This window comes from Mesoplodon mirus, assembly GCF_964341445.2.
Source record: "Mesoplodon mirus genome assembly, chromosome: 8".
Classification (NCBI taxonomy): domain Eukaryota; kingdom Metazoa; phylum Chordata; class Mammalia; order Artiodactyla; family Ziphiidae; genus Mesoplodon; species Mesoplodon mirus.
In genome coordinates this window covers 10,430,676-10,439,734 of record NC_138984.1, presented here as the reverse complement: position 1 = coordinate 10,439,734, position 9,059 = coordinate 10,430,676, and the positions used below count along the sequence as shown (strand labels likewise).

The following is a 9,059-nucleotide window of genomic DNA, read 5'->3' as shown; positions in this document are numbered from 1 at the left end:
AAGGATTTCCTTTCATACTGGAGCTTGCATATCCTTTTTTTGTATGGTATTTTTATTTACATTGATATGTAGTTCAATATGTAGTTTTTATCAATATAAACTTTAGATATACATCTATCTTTTATATTTGTATCTTGCATTTTGAAGACATATTAAAAAGTAGAAATAATCTCCATTATATTACCTTTTACCCATATCAAATGCTCTGTAAATATTTATTAATTTATTCAACTAAATTAATATTTTTCTTTTAATTGGTTAATTCTACTGTTTTCTCTTCAGTTTTAAAGGATATGGGTTCAGTTACAAATCAAAGAGTTCATTTTCACTGGTAGGGAACAAATCTTATTACCAGGCATTTTGTGGAATTTATACCACATAGTAAAATTTAATTTCCTTTAGTCTAGGACAATTTCAAGGTATTGTGGAAATAATGAACTGGAAACTCAACAAGCCTGAGTTTAAATCACCCCTTTTCATTTTACTAGCTAAAAGACCTTGAATAAGTTATGTAATTTCTCAGAGCCTGTTTCTCCACTTTTTAAATGGTGATAGTAATATTTTACAAGGTCATTTTGACATTATACATAGTGGTGAGCACATAGTTCTGGCTCAATAAATATATTTTCTTCCTATTTCCACACATCCTGGGGATCAGCCAATTATCTGTTTATTTAGCCTTTTCAAATGATCTTTATTTATTCTTTCTTTTTTTCCGAAGGATTTTTTTTTTTTTTTACTTTTATGTATAGAAAACTCAATAGTGTATACTTAGCTCAGTTTGATGGCCAGTTCTTTGATCTTTGCCTTTTCCAGCTTGGCAATGCAAGCCACCAACTTTGGACCCAGGATGTTGCCTCCTCAGTGGTGGCAGATTTCATCATATCTGTCATTGTAATTGGTCCTAATAGCTTCCGCCAGCTTAGCCTGAGGTCCTTTGTCTGCTGAGTTAACTCGTGTGAAGGCGACAGTGGTACAATTCTTCCTGTGGAATGGATCTCCAGCCTGACCTTCCCTTTCTAATGTGGTAGGGAACCCCCATCTTATGCCACAGGACAGGCAGGAAGACAACTAGCTCGATGGGATCCTCATCATTTGCAATCACCACCAGCTAAATCTTCTTCTCCACCAACGTAGTGACAGTATTAACCCCTGCTGGAAGGATAGGTGGCCCCTTTGTGGGGACATCCCCTTTGCCGGCAGTTTTCTCTTTAGCCTGAGCCAGCAACCTCTCCTTCTTCTTTTGCTTCATATCTGGTCTGCACTTGTGGGCCACCTTAAGCAGTTGAGTAACTCTTTGGTGGTCCAAGGCCTGGGTGAACTGGTTAATCAAGGGAGGCACTTTCAGCCACTTATAGAGGATAGTTCTTTGCTGCTGCAGCCAGATGTGGTCAGACCATTTGACAAAGTGGGTGAGGTCCCTTTTGGGCTGATGTCCTGTCCTGGTGTGTAAAGGGTAACACTATGAGTGATGCTCAAGTTCCTTGTCAAGTTCATGTTTAGGACCACTCAGAAGGGTATAGGTGTATCAGTGATCTAGGTGGTTTAAGATGCCATCACAATTCTGAATTATTCTTAAATTTCTCAGATTGAAAAAATTCTGGTGGATCTTTGAAAACTGTGTCGACACACACTTGCCAACTTACAGCTGCTCCTCAACGTACAGGCAGACCTCATTATATTGGGCTTTGCTTATTTACACTTCGCAGACTGCGTGTTTTTTACAAATTGAAGATTTGTGGCAACCCTGCATGGAGAAAGTCTATCAGTGGCATTTATCCAATAACATTTGCTCATTTTGTATCTCTGTGTCACATGTTGGTAATTCTTGCCATATTTCAATCTTTTTCATTATTATTATATCCTATGATATTCTAGAAAGAAAAGTAAAAAATATATATATTCCTACAAAGAATCAGGAACTCAAGTGACTTTAAACTCCTCAATAGCAACAAAAGGAACAACAAAAGAATGAAATCATGACTCTACAATGCCAAAGAAAAGTTAATTCCAACTGTGTATTCTATATTCCAGCTATCTGTCATCTGCCAGGGTAGCATAAAGCATATTTTCTTAATGCAAGTTCCCAAAACATTTACTTCCGTTACATTCTTGCTAAAGGGGCTGCTGGAAGATGATTTTCACCTTAAAAAAAAAGCAGACCAAGAAAAAAAGATGATGAGGGATTCGTAACAGAAAAGATACAACCCAGGAGGGAAGTGATGAAAGTCTTCAAGATAATGGTGGAGGGAGATCTCAGGGAGGCAACTGTGCCCCAGACATAGACATTCCTGGAGCAGTGTGACACAGGGAACAGACATGTGGAGGGCTGTCCACTCCATGCCCTCTGTAGAGATGCCATCTTTAATCTGATCAAATTACTGGAGGATGTGCTCCACACTAAGATAGTAAATCAAGAAAGAGCAAGGCATAACATCCAGAAAACAGCATCAACTTCCAGATTAATAAATTCCAAGGACAATAGTTCAGATAAGATGTAACCTGATGATAGCACTCAGAAGACCTGGAGCAAAACCAACCCAGAGAGAACAAAGAAGTCTCCAGGAGAAGAAAAGTCTGGGTAGACCAACTGATCTCATTGACCTTACAGAGAACTGTCCTATGGAGCTATTAGGAGGTCAGAAGAATTAGCAAGAAGTGCAAAGATAACCTGATAAATGAAAAAAACAAAGCAACTACTTCAATCTCAAGAAAGACAGAAAGTAAAGCAGGAAAACATCATAATCCACTGGATGTTCGACCGTGAATAATATTTGCAAAGGCATCAAAGGAACACTGGATATTCATTTAACTAAAAATTATAATATAAATCTATTAGGAAGGGGGTAAAGAGAAGTGGGGGTGGGATGGCAATGCAAAAGAGCTAACATAAAAGGAAATCAATATGAGATTATATGCATATATGATCTAGATGGATATCTGTATGTTCCAATAGGGACTTGAGGAAGAGAGGAGGGAGAAAGAGAGGAGACCTGGGAGCTAGCGGGTATGATGTCCTCCCCTCGAACATAAACTTCACAGAGCATCAACCTCAGACAAGGCCATTCTGTGCCTGTGATGGATCAAAACAAAAACAAAACCACTCCATAATCACATCTGAAGACAGACAGAACATGAGGATGGTTCAAGCCACAGAATGACTAAACTCCCCCTTCCTGCTTAATATGAGTGATCACTGCCTCTTTACTATTTAGCTCTAGCCTCACTCTAGTCTCCCCTTCTTCAAGATACAATTTATGATGATAGCCATAGAATTGCCCCTGCTTGCAGATAGCATCCAATCCAGAGCAAAGACCCACTTCCTTAAACCTTCCTTCAAATCACCTAATACCCCACAGATGGTGTGGGGTCTCCCTCGTGACAATGAATAATAAACCAACTCTTTCAACCACAGGTGCATTCCTGGTGGTCTTTGGCGGGCGAGCCTTTACTTATAGGAAGTATGGGGAGGGAAAACACTGGGTTTTGTTAAAATTCTTTTAGTACTTTTGGGCATGTGAAAGTATATAGGCATGCTACTTTGATAAAATACAAATTAATTTTTAAAAAGCTTATCACACACTACTTACCAAGGTGGGAAAGCATGTGCATATGCTGGCTGCATGGGGGGATTGTAATTGTTTTAAGAGGTGTCATCTTAAGAAGAAGGTCCAATAATTTCCAGTGAAGCTGAAAATAACTGGAACAATAACAATCCTCCCTGGTCCATAAAGGGCAACCATTTTAGACTCTGGGTCTGGTCAGCAGCAACAGGAAGGGGTTAACCTGTAGGAGAACTGAAACTGAATCCCTTTCACTTGCTTAAGGGAAGAGAAAAATGAGTATGGTTATTCCACAAAATTTGGATCACTGCTTAAATTAAGCTTGCAAGTATTTATTCATTAGTGATCCATGAAAATAAAGCACACACTTTAAAAGTCTAATTTAACATGTCAAGCATTGGGTGCACAAAGAAATGGATACCGTTTAAAAGTATCTGGTCTGTAGCAATTTGGGTTGATCTCTAATTCACACTTTGTTTCTAAAAATCCATCTACTTCTGTGGCTAATGTTAGTGGTTTCTTTTAATTACAGATTCTGATTCCTGGAGGTAATTAGAATGGCCCGATATTTTTTTAGCTGACATTAAAGCCTCTCTTAAAAAACAGAGGGAAAATGTAGCCACCCAGCAACATAATCATGATCTAAATAATCCCTAAAAGGCTTCATAGTATCGAGGCTCATGAGTCAGAGTCACAATTTTTAAATCTGCCAGGTTGTCATAAACAGACTTTAAGGGGAAAATCCCAAACATTAATTTCAATCATCCAGTTTCAATAACTTTCAACACATTGTCAATCCTGTTTTATTTATTCCCCCCACCCATTTCCCCTATAGCCCCAGAATAATTAGAAGCAAACACAAGACACCATATCATTTCATCTATAAACATTTAAGAAAATATCTATAGAAAGATAAGAGCACTTCTTTTTTTTAAGCATAAACATGATATCGTTGTTGCACAAAATCACTGCCAATAAACTTGTAATATCCTCAAATACCCAGTCAGTGTTCAACTTTCCCCCAAATGTCTCATAAATATTGTCACATAAATGTTTATACAGTTCATACTTTTGAATTGGGATAAAAATAATTCCACACGTGGCATTTGGTTGGTATATCTCATAAGTCTCTTCAATTCTATCAGTCTCTCCCTCTTTCGTTTTCCTGGTTGCAATTTATTATTTGAAGAAAACAGGGTTTTGGTCTTGTAGAATTTCCAAACTCTGGATGTTATTTTTTGAACCAATGTACTGTTTTTTTTTTAATGTTCTCTCCCCCAACACACCCCTCCAAGACTTTAAGACTTTTTAAATGTTAAGATTAATCAGTGGATTCGGGTGTTGTCAGCTTGATTTATCCATTATAAAGGTTTCCATCTAATGAATGCTGGAGAGGGTGTGGAGAAAAGGGAACCCTCTTGCATTGTTGGTGGGAATGTAGATTGATACAGCCACTATGGAGAACAGTATGGAGGGTCCTTAAAAAACTAAAAATAGGGTTACCATATGGCTCAGCAATCCCACTACTGGACACATATGCAGAGAAAACTCTAATTTGAAAAGATACATGCACCCCAATATTCATAACAGCACTATTTACAATAGCCAGGACATGGAAGCAACCTAATTGTCCATCGAGAGATGAATGGATCAAGATGTGGTGTGTACACACACACACACACACACACACACAATGGAATACTACTCAGCCATAAAAAAGAATAAAATAATGCCATTTGCCATGCTATTCCCAGCTTATCTTGTCCATTTTATGTCCCAGATCTGGAATCAGTCACTCTCCATGGTGTTTCTGTTTCTTGTGGAGACAAATGACATTTAGAAATCACAATCTGGATTGAACAGGTGTTCCTTGCTACAGATTGACCATTGTTTCCATGCTTTTTTAGTGGACAAAGATAAGCAAAAATATCATTAAAATGTATCCTGAATTCATACTATTATTTCCAGTTCAGATTTAGGATCAACTAGTTTTTACTTCATTTTGATCTTATGTCTTTTTTCCCTTATACTGAAAATCTTGGTTCCTAATAGCGTTAAAGTAATTACTTATTTGCTATATCATGTGTGTGTGTGTGTGTGTGTGTGTGTTTCAGATTCTCTTTTAGAGTCATTTATATTTACATGTTTAGAGTCATTTTAGAGTCATTTACATTTACATGTTTAAATATATTTAATGATATATGACAAACCAGCTAACTCAAAGATATATGTATATGTATAAAAATATGTATGTGTGTGTGTGTATATATATATATATATATACACATTACTCCTGAAGTCTAATTTTACAGAGATTCCAGATAAGGAGCAGAAACCTCATTTCACAGAGAGGCTATTGCATAGAAATTTTGTCATTTCTATGAAAAAAATTAAAAGTCTGAAACTAGATAATAGATACAGATGTGCTTGTCCAGATCCCAAGCTGGATGACCAGGACTGGTGATCTTTTTTCAGGTTAATGAGAGGGAAAAGAAGGTTAGGAAAATTCACAGTAATTTTTTTTTTAACTGTCTTGAGAAAGATGTCAAGTGAGATGGTTATGGACTATTCTCAGTGATGTCTGAAAATTTCAGAATTAGGTGTAGTAGAATGAGCTAGCTGAATAGAGAGTAGTAGAAAGGGGATATTTGACATTGAGATTGAGTGGTGATGGTACAATATCTAGGATATAACACTTTTAGTGCAGGGCCATGGTATGGTGATTGGAAAGGTACTAGGGCTAAAGAAGTCAAGGAAATGGGAATCCAGGTTTGGGTGGATCATCTATGTAGGTATTGATATCTTTAAGCTGGGGTGTGATCAACTCAGGGAGTGATTCAATTGAGATGTGGGAATAAAGTATTAGAATTTCTACTTATAACTGACAATTTCCTTTCAAGATTCCTTTCTAGTGCAAGTCTTATGTTGTACACTATAGTACAATACACTTTGTAGAGGGACTGATTTACATGAACAAGCAGCCAATTAAAGATTGGAGCTGACTGGGCCCTGCAATCTCTTTATAGTGGGTAAATTATACTCCATGGTATGGCTATGCTACCATAAATGTAACTCATTCCTTCTTAAGAGAATATTTGGTTTGTTTCTAATAAAAACAAAAATAAACAAATGGGACCCAATTGAGCTTAAAAGCTTCTGCACAGCAAAGGAAACCATCAACAAAATGAAAAGACAACCCACAGAATGGAAGAAAATATTTGCAAATGATACAACCGACAAGGAATTAATGTCCAAAATATACAAGTAGCACATGCAGCTCTATGTCAAAAAGCAAACCACCCAATCAAAAAATGGGGGGAAGATCTAAATAGACAGTTCTCCAAAAAAGACATACACATGGTCAAAGAGCACATGAAAAGATACTCAACATCACTAATTATTATAGAAATGCAAATCAAAACTGTAATGTAATCAAATCACACCAGTCAGAATGGCCATCATCAAAAAGTCTATAAACAATATAAATGCTGGAGAGGGTGTGGAGAAAAGGGGACCCTCCTACACTGTTGGTGGGAATGTGAATTGGCAGAACCACTATGGAAAACAGTATGGAGGTTCTTTAAAAAACTAAAAGTAGAACTGTCATATGATCCAGCAATCCCACTCCTGGGCATATATCCAGAGAAAACCATAATTTGAAAGAATACATGCACCACAATGTTCCTTGCAGCACTATTTACAATAGCCAAGACATGGAAGCAATCTAAACGTCCAGAGTACAGAGTAATAGACAAAGAAGATGTAGTATATATACAATGGAATATTACTCAGCCATAAAAAAGAATGAAGCAATGCCATTTGTAGCAACATGGATGGACCTAGAGATTATCATACTGAGTGAAGTAAGTCAGACAGAGAAAGACAAATATCATATGATATCACTCATATGTGGAATCTAATTTTTAAAAAAGATACAAATGAACTTATTTACAAAACAGAGGCAGACTTATAGATATTAAAAACAAACTTAAGGTTATCAAATGGGCAATGTGGAGGGGAGGGATAATCAGGAGCTTGGGATGAACAAACGCACACTACTTTATGAAAGATAGATGACCGACAAGGTCCTAAAGTATAGCACAGAGAACTCTACCCAATATTCTGTGATAACCTATATGAGAAAAAAACCTAAAAAGAATGAATATATGTATGTGTATAACTGAATCACTTTGCTGTAGACCTGAAACTGACACAACATTGTAAATTAATTATACTCCAATAAAATTAAAATATTAAAATTAAAAACAAATATTTGGTTTGTTTCCAATCTTCAGTATTATAAAAATGGTAAAATAAACACTTTTCTTACATATGTTTCTGCATAGCTATTCAATTAGGAAAAATTCTTAGAAACAGAATTAGTGGGTGGAAATTTATGGATTCCAAAGGTATATTATTAGCTAAATTTGTACATATAATTGGAAAAAATAATACTTATTGCCAAAATATCACCAAAAATGCTAATTGACTTTGTATTTTATGAAAATTCTTATCAAGTCATAAATAAAAGAAAATTGATTAATATGAGAAGGGCAGAGAAAAAATTTCATCAACACAAACACTGATGTACCTGATTTTAGGAAACCTAGAGAAATAAATATTTTGTGTCATTGATTCTACTTTTCATTTTTAATGATTCCCACTTTCCTAATATTTTTCTTTTATATATCTATTTTGTTACATAGACTTATTTGTGTGACTCAACTAAGTGGACGATTTATGTCTCCAGAATTATGGAAATTTCACTAAGCAGAACAGAAACAAAAAACTGGCTTTCCCTTTGCCACTCTTTTTTCTCATAGTATCTGGGAAGAAAGTACCATAAAATGTAACATGAGGTATACCTTCTCAAATTCAAGGTAGCTAACTATTCCTTAAACAACAAGAACAAACATCACCAAAAGCCCTCAGTCGATTTTTATTATTATTATTATTATTTTACTATTTTGCCATTTGATTTTTTACTTCTTGACACTGGTCAATGTTACTACATAATTTCAATTCATTGCTTCAGTTTTCAGATCTGGAAAACTCACATGAGATTTAGTTGGAAAATCAATGACATTCAACTTTAATATCAAGCTGACTGCTAACAAAATTGTCAGAAATGGCGTTTCCTGTAGAGGAGGAACCATTCCACTCATCCATGTAACAGAATGAGAATTAGCTTCTGTTTATGTCTTTAATTAGGCATGTTCTCTTCTTCCAGACTGACAATGCACAAAGGAAAAAAAAGAAATCTGATCATGCAGATGAGAACAGAAGAGTGCTTCTTAAAACATATTAACCAAGCGATGGAATTTCTGTGGTTAAAGTCATAAGTGGTCCCCAGAGACACCATTGATAATCGCCGTTTTGACTGAATGGAGTCCTTCAGTCAATGCATTCTGTTTTAGTTGTTGTCTTTTTTTTTTTTTAAATACCTGATTCACTGTTTTTGTTGTGGTCCCATGAGGCTTTGCCTTCTCCTGTGGA

The 9,059-nt window shown here is 36.0% G+C and overlaps 1 pseudogene across 1 annotated transcript in view; it reads right to left on the bottom strand.

The window, feature by feature from the left end:
- Positions 1 to 620: 620 nt before the first annotated feature.
- Positions 621 to 9,059, bottom strand: part of LOC309809829 (large ribosomal subunit protein eL8-like) — a 79,809-nt pseudogene continuing 71,370 nt past the window's right edge. The window contains exon 2 of the transcript in view: positions 621 to 1,442. The product of the transcript in view is annotated as a large ribosomal subunit protein eL8-like (transcript). The remainder of the gene's footprint in view (positions 1,443 to 9,059) is intronic.